General features: G+C 43.4%; 1 protein-coding gene across 1 annotated transcript in view; it reads left to right on the top strand.

Moving 5' to 3' along the window:
• KCNH1 (potassium voltage-gated channel subfamily H member 1) overlaps positions 1 to 22953 on the top strand; it is a 364126-nt gene that overhangs the window by 123277 nt on the left and 217896 nt on the right. The gene's annotated exons all lie outside the window — the stretch shown is intronic.

Raw genomic sequence — 22953 nt, 5'->3', positions numbered from 1 at the left:
CAAGTTGGTACAGCCACTTTGGAAAACAGTGTGGAGGTTCCTCAAAATTTTAAAAATAGAGCTACCCTATGACCCAACAATTGCACTACTGGGTATTTACCCCAAAGACACAGATGTAGTGAAAAGGAGGGCCATATGCACCCCAGTGTTCATAGCAGCAACGTCCGCAATAGCCAAACTGCGGAAAGAGCCGAGATGCCCTTCAACAGATGAATGGATAGAGAAGATGTGGTCCATATATACAATGGAATATTAGTCAGCCATCAGAAAAGATGAATACCCAACTTTTACATCAACATGGTTGGGACTGGAGGAGATTATGCTAAGTGAAATAAGTCAAGCAGAGAAAGTCAGTTATCAAATGGTTTCACTTATTTGTGGAACATAAGGAATAGCATGGAGGACATTAGGAGAAGGAAGAGAAAAATGGCGGGGGGAATTGGAGGGAGAGATGAACCATGAGAGACTATGGACTCTGAGAAACAAACAGGGTTTTAGAGGGGAGGGGGGAAGGGGCATTGGTTAGCCCGGTGATGGGTATTAAGGAGGGCGCGTACTGCATGGAGCACTGGGTGTTATACGAAAACAATGGATCGTGCATCACTACATCAAAAACCAATGATGTATTGTATGGTGACTAACATAACATAATAAAATTAAAAAAAAAAAGAAAAAAAGAAAGTGGAGAGAGAGAGAGAGAAAACAGTAGCCCTAGCATAAACACTGCTCTGGTCTTGTCTAACAAATCTTAAAAGCAAGACCCGAAGAGATCAAAGAATATCTAAGTAATGTAATGGTGTCCTAGAACAAAGCTCGGTAATATTTATAGGAACACAAAAATATCCAGCACCCAGTGAGGTGAATTCACAGTGTCTGGCATCAACTAAAAAAATTACCAGTCATGCAAAGAAATAGGAAAGTATGAGATGCACAATGAGGAGAAAATGCAATCAATGAAAACTAACCCAGAAATGATACAGAGGATAAAATTAGCAGACAAGGCATGAACGCAATTATTATAATTATATTTGTATGTTCAACAAACAAGAGAAAAGACTGAGCACCATAGATAGGAAAGTCCTAGAGTTCTCTGGGGGAATCCAGAGCAGAGTGGGAGGGCTCAGCCTTGAAATGAAGAAGGCTCACTTTTTTCTCTAAAACTCTAGAATAAAGAGGCAAAGATGGCTCCAGGTATAGATACGAGTATAGAGTGAGAGAAGGAATTTGAGGGAGTTGGTAGTTGATAATTTTGATTATATGGGTCAAACAAGAGCTGAGTTAACTTTTAAAATTGGGTGCAGAGGTTTAGAAGAGCTATAATAGCATATTAGAGAAGGAGCTGACCAAAAAACAGACAGACAAACGAAACCACGCAAAATTACTCCTACAGTTAGGGCCATCGCATATGGTTGTGTGGCTTACATACTGCACAAGACTAGAAGCACCAACATTCTCGTAATAGTCTACTGTGGAGGATTGTGAAATAGGCAACAGCAGTATATGGTAACCTAAGCTTATTATAAGCTAGACTGAGGTTGGAAGGCTTACGTTTACAGAAAATGGCTCCTGAGATTAGAAACGGTAAGTCTGCAGTAAGAACAGTCAGCATGTTTATGTGATTCTTCTCTAAGGGTGAATCTTTGGATTGATCCCAAATATCCAAGGTTAATGGACTTTTGGGAGCATGGAGGAGAAAGACAAAGGACTGAATGTTAAAGATGATTGTTGGAGGGTGATGGGAATGCTGAACTTGAACCTCTGTTCTAGTTCAGATGTCTGTGTATTCCCATCCCCTCCCTGTACTGTGGATATTATTGGTTTGTCTCCTTCACAAAGCTGTAAGCTCCATGAAGAAGTGACCGGTCTTAATGTCCCCTATATTGCCATGCCTCGGTCACACCCGCATATAGTAAGGACTCCATGAATATCTGTTGGGTGGACAGATGGATAAATGAGGTCTAGGCTGCATGGGGAAGGAAGTTACATTCAAAGAGTGGGGAGCAGGGAAAAAGGAAAGATGTAGGGTGTATTTGATGCATTTCAAGGACTAGTGAAGCAGGAGTAAAAGTGTGAAGGATCTGGAAGGGGTCTGTGGTTGGAGGTAAGAATTAGTCCAACCCTGTGAAGTGACAGGTTCTCAGATAATGGCCCTGGGAGTGGGTGCTGGGGGCGAGAGGAGGTAAAATCACGAGGAGGGAAGACCAAGGCACCAGTGTAGGGCATATGGCTGATTCCAGTTAAGAGAGTGCAGGGTGGGGGTGGGGGGCCGGGGCTGGCCCGAGTTCTGTTAGTTAATCTGTCTACACTGAGTAGCTGTACTACTTTTGCTCTCTCCCTGAGCAGCCAGTCTCTTTTTATATGCAATAACTAGTTGATAGTTATAATAATGCTTTGGTATTTTAATAAAATCACACCATTACAGAAGAAGCATAATCTACTGGATTTTATCCCATTACTGATACATTTTTCTGTGCCTGAGGAAAGCTTATCCCATTCACCCCCAGAACTGTGACCAGCAGAATATCTGGAAAGAAACTGCTCTGCCAAGAAACTTAAACCAGCAAGTTACTAGACAGAGCCCCACCCTATTATAGAAATCACACATAAAGAGGTTCAAATGCTCTTCAAGTAGGGAGAATGTTCTCTTCGACAGACATTAACAGGGATGTCTCTATTTCACTTTTTCCACTGGGTCCTATGCTTTACAAACCTTTATCTGTACTTTTTATGTTTTCCCAGTTTCCTGGATGCACACAGGCCTCTGTGTCTCCCTCTTTACACACTGCATCCTGTGTGGGGCGGGGGGAGGGGGTCAGCCCCTCGTAGGGTTTCTGTAACAGCCCTGAGAATAGAACAGCCTAGTCCCTGGCCCCCCCGAGTGTGCTGTTTGAGTGCAGAAATTCTCCCTGCACATTTAGGCTGAGGCTCTCTGGGGCAACTCCTTTTCTTCCCCCTTTTCATTAAAAATGGTTCTTTACCCATTTAACCAATTTATGTCCTTTATAGCACTTTACACAGTCAGGTAGTATCTTGTTAAACTTGTTTTTTTCTTTCTTTCTTTCTTTTTTTTTTTTTTGTCTCTCACTAGAAGAGTAAGTTCCATGAAGGTAGAACTTCTATTATTTGCTTACCGTTGAGTTCCCAGTGCTTTGCACAGTGCCTGGCATATGGGGCCACTCAATAAGTAGATATCTCAAACCCAGGTGTGTCAGCCGTTCCTACATTTTTACTGAAATGAGGATAAAAGTACTTGCTTCATGGAGTCATGGTGAAGATGAAATGAACCGATGCATATTAAGCACTTAGCACGCTATTTGGCACGTGAGTTATGAGTCTCAATAAATGGCAGCTAGTATGAGGGGCTGAACACATTCTGGGGCATGTGTGTAGGGCCTGCCCTGGAGACCTCTGACCTGAGAAGTGAGGAAATCAGTGTTCGGCTTGTCACTTGCCCTCCCCCTGCTGAGCAGTAGGTGGCGCTCTGGAGGGAGACCAGCAAGGGGTTCCGTTACTTGGAGCAAGGAGTGTGTGCACAAGGAGAAGAAACTCATCTCCTCCTTGTACATCTGTTTTTATTCTTGTTCTCTTCTGTCCGTGTGGCTTGATGATCTTTTCCTCGCTGACGTCTGGTTTCAGAAGAATACTGTGTTTGATTAAAGCAGGCTTCACGTGGTTAGTTTACCCTTCTTCCTTTAAAAAATATTTCCTATATCTGAGTGATTGATTCATAGCATCTTTATCTAATGTTACCTCATAATGTCATTGCTAAGGCCTATAATTGTGGTAAGTGGTTCTGTGCACAGAATGTAATTACTTTTGCAGCAGCTTGGAATGTGTCATCAAAATAATGACCAGATGAACAATTATAATGGGCAATATGGCTCATGGTGGCAGATCTGCTGAGAGCACGAACCATAACATTACTAAAATCAACAGCAGAAACCTGGACCATCTGCTTGTGTACCCCGCCCCATTCATTGGCTGGGTCTCTTCCAACCACTTACACTCAGCATTTGTAAAGTTCTGTTGTGTGTATAGTGCTCTAGGAGGTGCTGTGGGAGGTAGAAAAGTAGCAGAAGGCATTGATCCTAATCTTGATCTTGCTATCTTGTTAGAAGAGAGAACATATTGCGATATAACAACTGCAAACAATATAAAAAAATCTATATTCATATTGCTTAATGAAGCAAAGGAGTGAATTGTTTGGTTGAGGTCTATGAAGGGAGACTCCTTGGAGAAGGTGAGCCTAGACTGTGGTCTTCAAGAAAGTGGTCAGATTTGGGCTGTAAGGGTTCAGACATTAGAAGGGAACTTAAAATGTCAAAGCTGAAGAATCAGCAAGTCATGTACTAGCATCTCTGAGGAGATATGAGGCTGGACTCCTGGGGCTGTGGCAGCTTGTCTGGGACATGAGTTTGCCGAGGAAATACAGGCCAGCAGGCTCATGTGTGAATTTGAGCTTGGTCAGTTTTAAATGGCTCTGGCCGATCCCAGGGTATGCATGGCATCTTCTTTTTTTTCCCCTTTAAATATAAAAATCATGTGACAACATTAAAGGCAATCATAATTAAAGAAAATAGTGTACTACACACATCGCAAACTGTGGCCTGTAGGTCAAATTCAGCCCACCATCTGTTTTTGTATGGCCCAGGAGCTAATAGTGGTTTTTACCTTTTTAAATGGTTGAAAACATTCAAGAGAGAAAAATAATTTTGTGACATATGGAAAAGACATGAAATTCAGATTTCAGTGTTTACAAATAAAGTTTTATTAGAACACAGGCACACTCACTCATTTACATATTGTCTGTGGCTGCTTTGGGCTGCAATGGGCAGAACGGACAGAGGCTGTATGGCCCACAACACCTAAAGTATTTACTATGTGGCCCTTTACAGAAAATGTTCACTGACCCCTGTCCTAACCTAATAACCCAGAAATGTCATTTCTGCCTATTTCCTTTCAAACTTTATCTAAATGTACACATAATTTGCACAGTTGTACACCTTTTTGTACATAGGTTTTCCTGCTTTGTATCCTAAACATTTTCCTGTAATTAGGCATCACAATTATAATTTGAATTTGTGTAATGCTTTAAAATGTCAAAAAATGCCTTATATCCACTGTCTTGTTTTATTATCATAGCAGCCCATGTGAGAAGAGGGAGTGCTCCCATTTCATGGAACTGTCATAGTGATTAAGTGGTGAAGGTCCCACAGATAACAAGCAAGTAAAGCCAGGATTTCTGACTCCAAATCCCTTATTCACTTCACTTTACAATATTGCTTACTGATAATTATATAATTATCTCCCAAGTTAATGTGAATTATTTTTAATCGGTAATTCTTCTATTGTCAGATATATACGCTGTCCCCGTTCTTCCTTTTTATCAGTAATGTCTTAGTGAACATCATGTCTATGACTTGTTTTGCCTTTTAAGTACAAAGGGGAAGAATTTAGATTTGTCTTAACATCTGCTTTTCAACGGAGAGCACCAATGGTATGGATGAGGCAGGGATTGAGCTGTAAGGAGGGAGGATAAAAACTGCCTTCTCAGAGGCTGAACTAATCTCCAGAGTTATTTAGCAGTTTTTTGTGGGGTGTCTGTTAGTGCCAGACATAGGGCTTATAGGTCCTGGGCGTTTGGTTGAAATTGATGGAGTCCCTGCCTTCAAGAAACTAAGTTGCATGTGGGACAGAGAGGGGATGGGTAAGCTGGCCAGGATGTCACACAGTGCCGACTACAACAGGGACGCCTGTGGATGCTTGGGAGCGGGCCGCCCTGGCTGGGAGCTCAGAGAAGAGTCTTAAAATGAAGGACAGGTAGGGAGTTGGCCAGGTAGAAAGGGGGAAGGGGAGGGACAGTGGGAGGAGATGTTATTTTAGGCCTGGGGACCAGCCTGTGTGAAGGACAGGCCATGAGACGCACCTAGCCTATCTAAGGATTTCATGTTGTTCACTGTGGCCGGAGTGTAGGTGTAGGAGAAGGTGGGGAGAGAGAAGGCAGGAGGAGCAGATCGGGGACCTATCACAAGAGCCTTGTGTAGGGAGGGCATTGATGAGTCTGAGTGCGAGAGGATTGCGATCAGAACTGCCTTTTTAGAGAGAATGATCGAGTCGCAGCACAGAGGATAAATCAGGTGGGGTAAGCCAAAGGCAGAGGGCCAGTCGGGGCAGCTGGTGCAGCAATCCAGGTGGAAGACGAATGTGTCAGTGTGGATGGAAAAAAGTGTACTGGTTCCAGAAACCACTGGAGGCAAAATGAATAGAACTCCATGGTTGCCTGTATGTAGGGGGATCAGCGAGAAGAAAACTAAATTGAAGATGACATCCAGGTTCCTGGAATGGGTGTTTTGTCTTTCAGATATTTTTTAAGGATTTTATTTATTTATTTATTTGAGAGAAAGAGAGAACTTGAGCGAGAGCACAAGCAGGGGGAGGGGCAGATGGAGAGGGAGAAGCAGACTCCCCACTGAGTAGGGAGCCCCATGCGGGACTCGATCCCAGGACTCCAGGATCATGACCTGAGCCGAAGGCAGATGCCTAACCATCTGAGCCACCCAGGCACCCCTAGATTTTTTTTTTTTAAGATTTTACTTTTAAGCAATTTCCACACCTAACATGGGGCTCCAACTCACAACCCTGAGATCGAGAATCACATGTCCTACCGACTGAGCCAGCCAAGAACCCCTCTTTTAGACTTTTTTCCAAACTGTTAAGGTCCAGTAAAAGGATTACTGGACAAAGGGTATGAATCTTTGAAGATTCTTGATATGATTTGAGGGTATTATATTCTCAAAGAGGCAGTCAGTTTACAATACCAACAAATGGGTTTTTGTGTAGGAGAGTTATTTGACGAAAAAAGTGTGAGATGATAGGAATGTGTAGGTCACATTCAGTCAGAGAGTCCTGGAGAGGGGGCTCTTAGAGAAATCTAAGTCTGAGGATAAGGGTGGGGTATTAGCCAAAGCTTGTCATGTTCCTGTCAATAGCTGATCATTTGTTGATTCATTCTGGAATCAATTACTACGTGTCTGCTATGTGGTAGGACTGCACTGGATGCCAGGGACATATCAAGGAGAAAGAACCATGTTCTTTTGCTTAGAAAGGGGTTCTATATGTAGTAAGAGATCAAGATGTACAGCAAAAATTTTGTCAAAGGTAGGACATGATGAATGTAATAATAATGGTACAAAATGCAATGGGAATTCAGTGAGAAGAGATTAATTCTAGAGTGGGGGTGGGTGGGGTGGAGTGGAGGAAGAGGCAGATTCAGACCATGCTTCTTTGAAGAGCTGTTGCTTGAGCTGGTTTTTATTGACTGTAAGTGGAAGTTTGGGACAGGTGAATGGGCATAGTCGAGCTGGAGTATAAGACACAAATTTGGGGACATGCTGCTTCCCTGTTTATTGTGAGATCTGTCTTCGGGCTGTCGCTGATGCCGCAGAGAAGGCAGCACGATGTATTTCTGCATCTAAAGCTGGATGAGTAATACAGGAGTTTCTAAAACCAGGAGTGTCTCAGCGTTTCTCTGCCTCACAAAACAGTGCCCTAGTTTTGGTCACAGAGTGAAGCAATGGAGAAGGATTTCTGATTCAGAGACATGGTGTTGCCTCCGGGCTTTTGCTAGGGAGGGGCAGGGCATCTTGCCCTCCTCGAGGCAGGCTGGGGTGCCGCCCAGGCTTCCCAGACGAGACTGGGTATCCTCTGGCTATTTTCTGGCCTGGTGTTCCCTAATTCCCCCACCCCCCTGGAAAGCACGTGCCACGCCTCAGGCCACCAGGAACGTGCTCCCAGACCAGTGGGACATAGAAAGCCTGGTCTTCATGGTACGATTGCACTAAGACATTTTCCGTTATTTCACGAAAACCAAGTGGGATCATATTCATGGAAGAGCTTTGTAAACTGTTAAGTGCTGGGTGGACACTATGTATATATTCATTCAACGAATCATTAGAGAGGGTCTGCTACAGTGTTCTAGGTGCTGAGGATAGAGCAGTGCCCCTCCGCTTGGTGTTTGTATTCCAGGACATGGGACAGTCAACAAACAAAAGGTTAAGCCTCCCATATGTTAAATCTGATAAATGCTCTGGAGAAAAATGAAATAGGGAAGGCGGAGAGGGTGGGCATGTTGGGCTGGGCGTTGTGATTTCGCAGGCGGGTCAGAGAAGGCGTTGTGTGAGAAGGTAGCATTTGGGAAATGGCCGCTCAGTGAATGAGGGGTATTGGGGATGTTGGGGTACAGGAGTCCTGGGCAGAGGGAAAGCAAGTGAGGAGGCTCTGAGGTGGGAGCCTACCTGACAGGCCTGAGGAACAACAAAAGTTCTGTATGACTTAGGGGGTGGGAGGGAGGGAGTGGGCAATGGTAGGAAAAGAGGTTGGAGATGTCCTGAAGTAGGAGAGAGAGCAGTGCAGAATATATGGGCCTCATGACCACGGTGAGGACTTCGGCTTTCATTCTGAGCAGAAGTCATTGGAAGGCTCATTTGGTATAATTGTTGCTCTTCTTGTCCCTGCCCTGCCCTCCTAGTGACCCTGAGCCGGATGGCCTGGTTTGAATCCAGCTAGGACAACTTAGCTCACTTTGTAATCTTGTGCAAGTTACTTAACCCCTCTGTGCCTCAGTTTCTCCTCTGTAAAATGGGGATAATCGTGGTTCCTACCTTATAGGAGTTATGAGAATTAAATGAGCTCATGGTATAACATGCAGTGCCTGGGATGTGCCAAATGCTTTGCAAGTATTAAAAACAAAAAAGTTTTTAAATTACTGCAACCTTGGGGCACGTGGGTGACTCCGTCGGTTAAGCGTCCCAACTCTTGAGTTCAGCTCAGGTCGTGATCTCAGGGTCATGGGATCGAGCCCTGCATCAGGCTCTGTGCTCAGCATGGAGTCCACTTGTCCCTCTCCCTCTGCGCCTCCCCCTGCTCACACGCTGTCTGTCTGTCTCTCTCTCAAATAAATAAATATCTTAAAAAATTGCTGCAAACCTTGGGGACTGAAAACGATATTTGTTCACTGATTCGTAGCAGCATTATTCACAGTGGCTCAGTGGAAACATTTCAAGTGTCCATCAGCAGGGGAATGGATAAAATGTGGTGTAAAACTGGTGCCCACCACTATGGAAAACAGTGTGGAGGTTCTTCAAAAAATTAAAAATAGAACTACCCTAGGATGCCGAAATTGCACTCTTGTCTGTATATCCAGAGGAAATGAAAATACTAACTTGAAAAGACACCTGCACCCAAGGGGCGCCTGGGTGGCTCAGTCCTTAAGCGCCTGCCTTCGGCTCAGGTCATGATCCCAGGGTCCTGGGATCGAGCCCTGCATCGGGCTCCCTGCTCAGCGGGAAGCCTGCTTCTCCCTCTCCCACTCCCCCTGCTTGTGTTCCCTCTCTCGCTATCTCTCTCTGTCAAATAAATAAATAAAATCTTTAAGAAATAATAGTAATAGGGGCGCCTGGGTGGCTCAGTCGTTAAGCGTCTGCCTTCGGCTCAGGTCATGATCCCAGGGTCCTGGGATCGAGCCCCGCATCGGTCTCCCTGCTCCGCGGGGAGCCTGCTTCTCCCTCTCCCACTCCCCCTGCTTGTGTTCCTTCTCTTGCTGTCTGTCTCTCTGTCAAATAAATAAAAATAAAATCTTAAAAAAAAAAAAGAAAAGATACCTGCACCCATGATCATAGCAGCATTATTTATGACAGCCAAGACATGGAAACAACCTCAGTGTCCATAGATAGACAAATGGATAAAGAAATTGTGGTATATATATATATATATACACAATGAAAATTCAGCCATAAAAAGAACAGGGAATCTTGTCACTTATGACAACATAGATGGACCTTGAGGGCATTATGATAAATGAAGTAAGTCAGACAGAGAAAAATAAGTATTGTATGATATCAGTTACATGTGGAAGTTTTAAAAAAGGTGTAAAAACCCAAACTCACAGAAAAAGAGGTTAGATTTGTGGTTGCCAGAGGTGGGGAGGGGGAATAGGAGGGAAGTGGTCAAAAGGCACAAATTTCCAGTTATAAGATAGTAAGTGCTAGGGATCTAATGTACAACACATGATTATAGCTAACACTGCTGCATGATGTATAGGAAAGTTGCGAAGGGAGTAAATCCTAAGAGTTTTTATCACAAGGAAAAAAAATTTTTTTTAATCTATATGAGATGATGGATATTAACTAAACTTATTGTGGTCATGATACCAAAGTAAGTCAAATCATCATGCTGTGCACCCTAAACTTATACAGTGCTGAATGTCAATTATGTCTCAGTTAAACTGGAAAAAAGTGGGGAATTACGCACAATGGAGTATTATTCATCCATAAAAAGGAATGAAATTCTGACACCTGTTACATCAGGGATGAACCCTGAAGACAGTAGCAGCTCCATGATCCCTGGAGTCACCTCCTGACCCAGAGTTCTGTGATGCCAGGACTCCCGAGCCGAGGCTCATGTCCTCAGCCCTCCATCGACATCTGGGCCATTCCACAGTCCCACCCCTTGGCAGCCTCCTTTGGCCATCTGCTTTGTGGTCTGGGGAACTGCAGCTCTGTCTGCTTGCCTGGAGGGCTTTGCAGCTGAGAGCTCTGTTCTGTATGAAGATGGGATTATGTCCTGGTACCACCAGGAAGGGGTTTAAATGCATTATGACTTTAAAAATCATTTGTGCATAATAGCACCACCTCCAACAGCACTCATTTGTCAAGCTTTTGATTTTAACTCTCCAAAAGATGTGCCCATGAATTATTTTGCTATAGCCTCATTATAGTTCTGTGAGTCGGGTGGAGTCGAGAGCCTTTTGGAACGGCCCCAGCCTGGCCCCTGGCCTTTGGGTCAGCCTCTTTCCCCCTCTGGTTCTCAGAGGCCTCTTCTGGGGTGGGACTGAGAGTCTTGGGAGTCTCTCAGTGCCCATTTTGTTTCACATAGGTGAAGTGATTTAAATAATCAACGGCACGTAAAGAACTGAAGCCAGTTTGCTGTCACTGGACCTGTTATGTGTGGGAAACCCACATCGATGGAGTCCCCAGTGAATGTACACGAGGTGCTGCCCTGGGTAGTCCTAGCATGCCATCCTGCCTGTCTGCGGGTCACCTTGTCTAGAATCCTTAGTCTGTCCAAATGCAGCAGGGTCCAAGTCTAAGCTTTTTCATGGCATTAATCTTTAGGCAATGGAAGGAGCATCATCTCTTTATCCTAGCACTGCTTTTGTTTCTTACTTTTTCATTCTGCTGCTTGCTGTATGTACACCCAGCCTACTTGCTGCTTGAAGAGAAGGTGGGAATCATCAGTCTCTCCTACTATGGTCAACTTGGCTTTGGCGGAGGACTTCCTGAGTGATTGGAGGAGAATAGTAGGCTGGTTTCTGTCTTTGGAACAGCCATGGAAGTGGGAGTCTGATTTCATTGCTTGTATGTATGTATGTATGTATGTATTTATTTTTTTATTTTTCCATTGGCCTTAAACAATTTTATTTTTTAATTTTATTTTTTTATTATGTTCAGTTAGCCAGCATATAGTACATTGTAAGTTTTTTTAAAAAAATATGAATAATAACACTTTTTTTTTTTTAGGATTTTAGATTTTATTTATTTGTCAGAGAGAGAGAGAGAGACAGAGGCAGACAGAGGGAGAAGCGGGTGGGACTTGATCCCAGGACCCTGGGATGTGGGACTTGATCCCAGGACCCTGGGATCATGACCTGAGCAGAAGGCAGACGCTTAACCAACTGAGCCACCCAGGCATCCCCATCATAAGTTTTTGATGTAGTGGTCAATGATTCATTAATTGTGTATAACCTGTTTTTAAAAATCTGATTGCAATCAACACACATCATCCTTCATGGCTCTTTGTCCATCAGTTCGTTCATAAAAAGTCCAAACATTCCGATAAAACGGGGAGAATTATATTATCCTCTAGAATAGTTACGAGAATTAAGTGATTTGATGCATATAAGACTAAGAGTTAGGATTCCTTGCCCTGTTGCAAGTGCTTAGTAAATTATGGCTGTGATTGTTTGCTGTTACTTAGCAGGATGGGGCTGACAGGTCGGGGCCCACATCCAACTTTTCCATTAAAATAAACTTGTAAGTGGCATGTTTGTAATTTTAATAATTTCTAATCATGGTAGTCAGAGAAGTGCTAAATCTTTTAAAGTGAGTTTAGAAATACAAACACCTAGATTTACAGATTGTGTTCTGTTAGTTTTGCAGGTATCCTGGGCCTCTCCTGTCCTTATCAAGTGAGCCTGGGGCTCTGCGTGGCCAGAGGCACAAGGCCCCTGCCTGCCTTCCTTCCCCTTAACATGGCGATTTTGGCCAAATGCCCTTGACTGGTTGTTCTCAACTTTTCAGGGAGGGGTCATTATTTTCCCTCTTAATTCATCCTCACTTAGAGGTAACTTCTTTCTGACATTTCAGATCTTTTCTTTTTACTGAGGGCAAATAGTTTCTCCTCTTTGTGACTCTCTCTCTCTCTTGCTCTTGTTTTGGCTGGACTTCTATAGCCGAAGGAGAGGGAGGTGACCATCTCCCGAATAACATACTTTTGTGAACATTAACCCTGTGTAGGTGCATTTTCCCGACTTGACAGGTGAAGAAGTGAAGCTCAGAGTGGTTGGGTGACTGGGTAGGGTCACGGAGGTGGTAAGAAGCGTGCCAGAGGCAAGAGCCTGGTTCTATGCCTGAGTCCCACATGTGGCTTTGGGTGTGCATGGCATTTCTCACCGTGATCTTTTTTTTTCTAACGGGAAGATAATTTCTTTTCTCTATGGCTTCTCTTAGTCTCAACAGTTGTAGCTACCGATTATTTTAACCACAGAAAATGGTGACTATTCTTACTTCTGCCTGCTGCCAGAAAGTTTAGAGCTCTCTATTTACCAGAAGCCTCTTAAAGGAGCCATAACTTTTCCTTAGAACATTCCTACAGAGACTTACCCTCAGAGGGCCAGATGGCAGGAGAGTAGAACTCTGTGTATGTCAGTTGCTTCACGGAATGAAAGAGTCTAGGATGATTAGCGGTCCCATCACTGTTCACTGCTGAGGCTGCGAGAAACAAGAGCCCTCGAGGGCTTTAAATCTATTTGTGAAGATGAGGCAGAGTTAAAACAATGAATAATACTAGGGGCGAAACACTGACGTTTCTAGCTGGAGGGGGTTCTTATTACCTTTAACCGTACAGGTCCCTTAAGTTACGGCCACTCAGTTTGCCTGAGAGTCTTGTTTCTTCCTGTCCCTTTCCCAGTACCCGGTGTGTCAGTCACACACCGTGTCCTGGGGTTAAGCCCACCCCCACGGCCTGCTCCAGGGACCCTGCTTTGATGGCCCCAGTGGTCCCACCAGAAGTGTGCCTGTGGCTTGTCTCGCTCTTGTCCTGAGGCTCCTCTGCCCCCTGGGTATTTGTTTGCCCAGTGCTGTGAGCTAGTCCCTGAGCACTGGGATACTTTGCACCCGCCCCGGCTCTCACACAGACAACCCAGGAGGCTGGGCTATTCCAGGCTCCCCAGATTCTGGAGAACTCTTCACACATCCAACCAGCTGCTCGAGCCTTCCCTCCTCAACACCCTGGTGGAGGCCTCAAGGCCATACCACAGATTCCTGGTGCTTGTCTGGAGGCAGTGCATTCGGGGGCTCCGGTATAGCGTCTGGGGACTTCACCTTCTGACTGGAGGCTTAATTTTGGGTGACGCTGAGGCTGAAAGTGGATTATGTCTGAGGAGGGAGGGAGTGTGTTTTTTAAAGCCAAATTAGACTGCATAGGGACTGATCTCCACCTCCCTCACCATTAAATAGACAGTGTTATCACATGTGGTCAGGGGGCCCCAGCTGCGTGCTCACATGCTACTCACATGCTACTTGGCGAGGTGATGCTTTCATAATGTCCGCACCGTTCCGGATCAGGATCTCTGGCCAAGCAGTGATATGTGGACCAAAGCCCTCCTCAGGCCCCAGTGCTGAAACTCCTACACACACAGCCCTCACGAAAGTCACTGGGATTTTCACCTACCCCGGACCCTGACATGTTGTCGTCTCTGAGAATTTAAACCAGATTAGCTTAAAGCAAATTAAGGGCATGGCTAATTCTGCAGAAATGTCACAGCTGTAAGCACAACATGTATTTATTGTTTCTTTTAGTATGAGAGAAAGTACAGTCTAGGCTATTTGGATTCATTTCACTTCCCTGGAAGAAAAGAACCTGAGATGAGGATTCTGTGAAAGACAAAGATGCGGCTTGACAAAACCAGATTCTCTATTCTGTAGACCTAGGATTTTATTTGGCCAGTGAAAGATTTCAATTTTTGGTGCCTCTAGAAAGAAAAAGAGCCCGATGGTTTAATATTGCAACTGAATACACAGTTTGTTTCAAGGTTTGACTTGTCAACAGAAGGAAAGTGGATGGTTGTAAGCGATGTTTCTAAACTTCCTTCAGTGATTTTTTATGGAGTCTGCAGATATGTCCTTTGGATACGTTATCAGATTAAACAAATGCAGGGTTGCAAGCTATCCCGTTCCTGGCTAGGAAGCTCCCCTTAAACTCAGTAACCACATCCTCCTCCTGAATATGGTCAACAGACCTGTTAAGTGAAGTAGAAAACAATTTCCTTTATGTACAGGAGCTGGCCTTGGAATTCAGCCTTGATGGCAGCAGCTGACTTGTGTTTGCTGCTCACTGCTGTCATCTGTGGGCTGTGTTTTCTCTGCGGCCTGATTGCAGGCATCGTGAGGGCAGGGCATTGCATGTTTATTTTTGTACTCCTGGTAGCCCTTGGCTGTGTCTCCCTGCACTAGGCTTTCAGGAAATGATCGTGGAATTGAATTCAACAAGCCGAAAATAAAATGTGGAAACAATGGAAGGGAAGCAAATTGTGTTTAAGCTTCAATGAGTAACTTCCAATAAGATCTGGTAAGCCAGTTTTTATTGCATTAGGTAGTTGAAATGGATCTGCAGTTTTCAGAGTGGTGGGATCATCATGGAACATTTATTCTTGAAGTCATCTCTGTTTTGTTTTATTTTATTTTATTTTTTAAGATTTTATTTGTTCATTTGAGACACAGAGATACAGAGAGAGAGAGACATTGAGCAGGGGGAGAGGCAGGAGGGAGAAGGAGAAGCAGGCTTCCCTCTGAGCCAGGAGCCCGATGTGGGGCTCGATCCCAGGACTCTGGGATCATGACCCGAGCTGAAGGCAGACGCTTAACCATCTCAGCCACCCAGGCGCCTGAAGTCATCTCTGTTTTAAAGACGACAAACAAACCAAGCTCTGTTAATAAAGTAGTATATCCTCATGCCAGGCTACTAGGTTTGCGACTGTCACAAATTCTCCTTGTGAGTGTCAGTGTAGGTTTCCACTCAATAAACATATATTGAGCAACTGAGAGGAGCTAGAACTTTAATGGTGGGAAATTAGAGCAAGGAATTAAGGGCATACACTTGGGAGTCAGTTGATTAGGGTTCGAATTCTAGGTCCACCACTTTCTACCTGTGTGATACTGGACAAATGAAAACATCAGTTTCTTTATCTGTGGATTAGGTGTATAATATATTTACCTCCCAAGGTTATGAGGATTAAGTGAGGTAATCCTTGTAAAGTCCTTACTGTGTCTGACACTTAGTAAGTACTCAACAGATGCTAATTATTACTCTTACTAAATGTGTGCTTCGTGACCTCAGGGGGCTGTGTCAGCCTAATATAAAGACATTGTGACATTACTGCCTCAGGACATTTGTACTTGTTGATTGCTCTGTCTGGAACATGCTTCCCTTAGATACTCTTGGGTCCACATTCTCATCTCCACTGGGCCTTTACTTAAATGCCATGATCTCAGGGAAGTTTTCCTTCACAACCCTGTTTAGTACTGAACATCACCCCCTCTTCTTGTTACTTTTTATACTTATTTTCCTGCTTAATTTTTCATCTTTTTATCCCATACCATTTATTTTCCTTATTTATTCTATTTACCGTCTGTCTTTCCCAATTAAAAGAAAGTTCCAGAAGGGTGAGGATTTTGGTCTGGTTTGCCGCTGATCTGTCATCAATGATGGAAATCATGTGTGCCCCATTTTAAAGTGCTCAATAAGTGTTTGTTGAAAGAATGAATCAAGGACCAGTCATGGGAATCTAGAGGGCATGTTCAACTTTGTGGGTGTCAGGGAGAGGCATCACAGAGAGATGACTCTGTGTTAGGTCTTAAGCTTGCCATTCTTGACCTTTCTTCCATTAACACTGTCAAGGATTATGGACTCTGAGAAGTCCCATTATCTGCCACCTGCAAGCTAGAGACCCAGGATAGCTGGTGGTGTAAGTTCTAGTCTGAGTGCAGGAGAAGACTGAGGTCCCAGCTCGAAAACAGTTAGGCAGAGAGTATGAATTTTCCCTTACCCAACTTTTTGTTTTATTCAGGCCTCTAGTGGCTTGGAGGAGGCCCACCCACACTAGGGAGGGCAGGCTGTTTTATTCAGTGTATGGATTCAAATGTTAATCTCAATCCAGAAACATCCTCATGGACACACCCAGAATAATGTTTAACCAAATGTGTGGATACCCTGTGTTCCAGTCACATTGAGACATAAAATTAACCATCACAGCCATACACGGAGGATTTGGTTTCTGTGTGTGACATCTCATTCACAATTTTGAGTAGTTAGGGTTCAAGGCAAATAAAAGGAAGAAAAAGTTTATGAAAAGGATGTTAGGTACTCAGAGAATGTTTAGAAAGACCAGGAAAATATTTGGAGGCTATCTGGCAAAATCATATTGCAGAACTGGTCCTGTGAATAAGTCACTGCTGCTACTGGATGTGGACTTGCAGTGTGCAGGGCTGATAACACCACCAGGGGAGCCTGGCCACCAATTCTGGAACAACTCACTGCTACCTCTGGGAACTAGGTGATGCTGCCAGGCTCTTGTAAAAAGGGTCCTACATTGTTTCTCCATTAGATACTATTCAGTGATGGGGTGGGAGTCACTGGTGGCAGATTGTAGGTCATGTGCTCACACTTCAGCTGCAGTGAGGGTTGGAGAAAGAAGATTTGTGGTTATCTTCAGCTTCTGGGGTGGGAAACAAATTCTGCTTTGTAGGGTAGTGATTCCTCACATGCAGAAAGACAATTTAGATGCTGTGTGGCCTTAAAGAATGTTAAATGTCCATAGCAGGTGTCAAATGCTGAAGGTATAGCAATAAGAAGGCAAGTGGTGACCTTCAAGATAGTAGATTCTGGGAAGCGGTGGGAATAGACATCTGAATGCAGTGGGTTGAGAAATGAGTGGGAAATGAGGAAATTGAGCCATTGTGTATTGATTATGGTTTCAGGAAGGAATATTAGGAAGAGGAGGAGAGTTGATATGTCTGGAAAGTTGCATAGATCTTGAAACAGCAGTGTGATTATAGTCTAAGAGAAATTCGTCTCTGAGAGGGAGGTTGGAAGACAAAGGCAGAGAAGGGAGAGGAGGTGGATAGTTGATGGAGTCATGTCCGTGAGTGGGTAGAGGAATGGATTTGGTGCAGTGTGGAAGGATGGTGCAAATGCACATACTTGTATTTGTTGAGGTGGGATGTAGAGGGAGAGTTGATACTAATGACCTGTACTTTCTCTGTGAGTTGGGAGATAATGTTGGCTGAGAATGAGAATGGCACAGGTCAGGTGGGGTCTTGAAAAGAGTAGTGAAGATTTAGAGTATCTATTGATGTGAAGGGGAGAAAGGGTTGTTCAAGGAAGAGAAAAAGGATGGGTGAGAAGCATCCAGGAACCCAGCTGAGAATGGAAATGACAGCTCGGTACCTGCTGTTGGATCCCATGCAATGCTGAGTTTGGCAAGAGGGCAAGGAGAAAGTTTGTTGGTTGGTAAGGAGAGAGTCCTGGAAGTGATATAACAGGGTCTAGTTTGATGGGAAAGGAAGTGAAATCTGGAGAGTCAATGGTTAGAAAAGATATCAAAAAGAAGCCAAAGAGTAGATTGGGTTGGGTGGGAATAAAGGAGAGAACAGAGAAATGGAAGCATGTAATCATTGTGTCGAATGCTGGTGTCAGATAGGGAGTGGTTTCCAGTGATGACCAGACTCAGGATATGGAGAGGGCGTGAAGGTCACTGGGAATAGAGAAGCAGGAGTGTTGAATGAGTTTTCCCCATGGATGTTGAACGCTCCCATGCTGATAGCAGGAGCTGGGCTGGAAATCCAGGTGCAAAGATTTTAAAGGATGAAAGGAAGAAGTTGATAAGTGGGATAATTAGTGAAAGATTACTTAAATTCTGGCATATTTGTGAGCATTCAACAGATGTTAGCCATCAATAATCAGATGGCCGTTATGAGGAGGTGTTTTTGCTGGATGGCATGAATCTTAAAGGAAGGGATTTTTTTTTTTTTTTTTTTTTTTGGAGTATCAACCAGCTCTTGTTTGGAAAATGAAAGTGTGGAGATTGAAAACTCCCTGCTCCTAACTCCAGGATGTATAGGAGAAGCATGGGGAAAAGCAGAGTGCTCGGGGAGAACTAAAGGAAGAAGATGGTGGGAACAGTCCAGGAGGACGTTGAGACTGGGAATTTCTTTATGCATGAAGATGGGTTCCAGAAGACTCACAGGGAAGCATGCGAAGGAGGCCTTTAGCTGCAGGAGGATGCAGGCGAAGAGTAATCATGTGAGGTTGAACTAGTCAAGGACCTGAAAGACTGAATGGGTTTTTTCAGTAGCACATTGTCCTTAGTCTGGATCAGTGTTCTCTCCATGCATATGACAGAAAAAAAAAAAAAAAAAATGAACCCAAAGTTGGTGAATTGGGCTAATTGAGAAAGTAAGGTATAGTCCAAGTTAATGAAATAATTTATGTAGTCTGGGCGAATAGGTAAAACTTGATAGTTCACAAACACATGAATTAGAATGTCCATTAAAATTTGCATGGCATCAGTATTGCTGCAGCTGAGGTTACTGAGAATCTAGAAGGGCTTCCTTGCATCATATTTGTTGGCTTCAGTGATGAGGCTCACCAGCACCGTACTGTCCCTTCATCCATGTTGATTCATCTTGAAAGTCTTGGTTCTTCATAATTTTAAGGTTGTGATAAAGAACTTTCTGGAACTATGTGGAATGTGAGATAGGTTTTCTGATGCAAGAAGTCCCTGGGGAAATGTGATTCTCTACCATATGGTGGCTGTCATGTTTTTAGCATACTAAAATTAAAAAAAAAAAAAGCTTGGAGTATTCTGTTTATTTATCTCATCTACTGAACTTCAGGAAAATAAGAAAAAAATGCAAATTAATAGCTTGAAATGATTTTAAGTAGCTAGAATTCCAGCTGTTAGTGCAATAGGAGAGAACTTATATGAAACCGTGTAATAGCGTATTAGTGTACACAGATGAATAACACAGTGAGGAAGTGCTTATTTTATGTTGTTCCAGAGGCTTCTGAAAATGAGAAAGAATTCTCTAATAATCCAAACTCTCAATTCTGTTTAGAAAATGTTTCAGACCCTTTCTGAAAAGGTGCTAGATTTAGATCCTCTGTAGGTATATTAGTTCCCCAGGGCAGCTGTGACAAATTACCACAAACTGGGTGGCTTAATACAATAGAAATTTATTCTCTCACAGTTCTGGAAGCTAGAAATCTGAAGTCAAAGTGTCAGTAGGGCCATGTTCTCTCTGAAGGCTCTAGGAGAGAATCTGTTCCTGCCCTTCTCTTAGCTTCTGCTCTTGCTGGTAATCCTTGGCGTTCCTTGGCTTGAAGACACATCACTTCAATCTCTGCATTGGTAGAGAACACCTGGTTTTCTCTCTGTGTGTCTGGCTCTTCTCTTTCTATAAGGACATCAGTCATACTGGGTTAAGTATGACCTCTTCTTAACTGATTATACCCACAACAACCCCATTTCCAAATAAGGTCACATTCTGAGGTTCTGGGAAAGACATAAATTTGGAGGGGACACTATTCAACCCAATACAGGAGGCTTCTAAAATGAATAGCAAATGGCTTCTGTCTTCAGGAAGATGTAGCGCCTACTGTGGTTGGGAAAACTATAGTGCAAAGCAATGTGTTCAGTTGGTAATGGATAAGGAATACCATGGACACATCAAGGGGTGAGTGATTGGTTGTGACTCCAGGGTAGTCATGGAAGGCTTTAGGGTAGAGGTAGTGGCAGACCTGAAGGATAACAGTGTACTCGCTGGTAGAGAGGGGGAGGCTGGGCCTTCTGGGCTGAGGGTCTCATCTGAGCAGGCACAGAGATGCAAGTGTGCATCCACTGTGCGAGATGCCCCAAACGCCTGGAGTGTATGGCTAGAGGATAGCAGGCCTTTGGGTAGTGGTTGCATGTGTTGAGTGGCCATTGGGAGGGGATGGAGAAGGGAGGAGGGATGAAGTACAGGTGGAACAGAGGGGGATAAAAAAGGTCATGGAGGCCCAGTTGTTCATGTCCATGAATGACAGCCAGAATGGGATCTTAGAGATGTAGTAGTTAAAGGGGGAGTTCAAGGAGAAGCAGAATGAGTGTTCCTTAGGGAGCTCTGGAAGGCATCACTGGACTCAGAGGGCTGGACTAGATGACATCTGTGCTCCCTCTCAGCAATCAGGTTCTCTGACAATTAGGTAGAAGTATCTTTCACTAATATCTTGCCTTTTTCACTGGTTATTATGCTCTTGCTTCCTCCTTCTTTCTTCCTATCAAGCCTCTTCCCCATGCCAGGCACGGGAGCCACAACAGTGAACAAGAAGACAAAGACAGCATTATTTTAATCTCTTCCCTGTGGCATTAGCACAAGGAGTATGTAGTAGGTTCTCCTTAAGTGTTGCTTTGAATTAAATATGAGTGAGGAAAAATGACAAGGCAGTTTTGCCCTGGGTAATAAGTTCTTCTTCAGAGTAGAACTGCTTTGAAAGATGATCTCAGGAACCTCCTTATGAACAGGTGGAGAGTAGGTGGCTGCTTACATGTGTTTGATTTCTGAGTCATCAAAAAGGCTCCTTTGCCTCCTAAAATATCTGCTTTATCCAGGCTGTGGGTACTTTTAATTCCACCTTAGAAACAGGTTGGTTTCTCTGTTGAAATGCAGATGCCCTCTGGAGAGAGGATATCCATTTACCCTCATCAGTCTTTTGCACCTTAATATGGGGGTTTTCTTAGCTTTTCCTGCATGGCAGTTTTTAAAGAAAAGCACTTGGGGGGAAAAGGGGACCCAGGAAAGGAGTACTGGACAAGCCAAAGATAAACTTTGTCAGAGTTGACCCTGGGGATGTGGTCTGTTGGCCTAGAAGAATCCACTATTATTTATTTGCTGGTGTATGTTGGACAAGAAGTGATTATTTCTTTTCTAAGTTTTATGGCTACAGAATTGTTGTTTATTTGTTTTATTTTTTAAAAGGTGCAATAAACCCCACCTCCCCAACCCTCACCTTAACAAAAATAATTTGTGTGGCAGCCTGATCTGTGGTCTTTATTGACAGGCTACGCTACATACGGTCTGTGCGTTCACATGTCAGGGAAGGCTAATAATAGCTACTGTACCAAATATCCCCTGAAGTTTCAGTGGCTTATTTCAGAGGTTTCATTGTTCATCCACATCATAATATGATTCACATTGATTGGTGGGGACAGGGTATTCCATCCACGTAGTCTTTCAGGGACACAGGCTTCTTCCATATTCTATGTCCACCATCTGTAATACTTGTCCTCAGGGTCTCACTAGCCTCATCTGGAAGGCATGCCAAGGGGAAGAGAAAGCACACTTACTCTAACTACCTTGACTTGGAAATGACACACATTTTGCCTCATAGCCATTGCTGAGAACCAGTCTCAGAGACCCACCCAGATGGGAAGAGGCTGGGAGACGTCGTTTAGCTGGGTGTTCAGGAAGAGGAAGCAGCCTTGGTGAGTCTCTGACACAGGCTTATCAGAAAGCGTTTACACATTTTCCTTCTGTCTGTAACATAAACTGACCCTTGGGGGTTGTTATTAAGGGAACAGGGGACAAGAGAGACTAGCAGTGACCTGGAAACTGTCCAGTGTTTAGAATGGTGTAAAGTCATTCATTCTCGTTGGTGAAGGAATCATCCTGCTGTTGGATTATTGCTGTGTAAGGGAGACCAAAGTTATGGTGCCAATAAATGTCTCTATTTTGTGTGCTTGTTTATTTGTTTGTTAATCAATGTAGGAAAAGCTAATGGAAATCTCCCTTCCCTACACCTTGGAATCACTTTGGAATAGGAATTTTGCAGTTCTAAATGCAGTGGCTTCTGTGATTTTAGCATTTCCTCTAGTCCACTTCCCTCATTGTCTAGATGAGAGAGGCAATAGAATTGTTCAAATTCACATAGCAAGTTAGTGGTTTACTTGCGTCTCAAACCCTGTTTTCCAGATTTCTACTCTGATGTTCTTTTCACTACCACTATTCCCTTAGAGAATCACTATTTGGAGAAGAGACCTGCCTTGGCTGGGTCTGCAGAATGGCAGCAGGCTTGACCAGCCGAAATCAGAAGTTTCCTTCTAGCTCGGAGATTCCTTGATTGATTGTGTTTAAATATATGGTGTCTGATTGTATAATCCCTGGCCTGACGGGAGTGATGTAGCTTCAAAGAATTTGTTTCCTGAGAAAACAGAATCTTAGTTCTTTATTTTCTCAGCCGTTTCTTTAGTTCATTTTTATCTTTTTTTAAAAAAACTGTTTGCTTTTTAAATATATATATATTTTTCTAACTGTTAAAGTAGTAATTTCAATTATAGAAATTAAATATATTCAAGTATAACAAAAATATATACAAATATAACAAAAAATTTCCTGTAATTCTGTAACTCGACAATGCATTGGTAACCACTATCAATATTTTACATTTCTCTCCATGTGTTTCCTAGCCATTTTTTGAACACATAAATACTTGTAAACTTATGTACAGTATAATTAGAATGAAATATTATACAATATGAAATAAATATACAGTTCTTAAAATATTTCATATTACTGAGTATGA

Source organism: Mirounga leonina, unplaced genomic scaffold, assembly GCF_011800145.1.
Source record: "Mirounga leonina isolate KUSES-001 unplaced genomic scaffold, KU_Mleo_1.0 Mir_154, whole genome shotgun sequence".
NCBI classification, from domain to species: Eukaryota; Metazoa; Chordata; class Mammalia; order Carnivora; family Phocidae; genus Mirounga; species Mirounga leonina.
The sequence above is the reverse complement of the archived record's forward strand: the minus strand, read 5'-3'. Positions and strand labels throughout refer to the sequence as shown.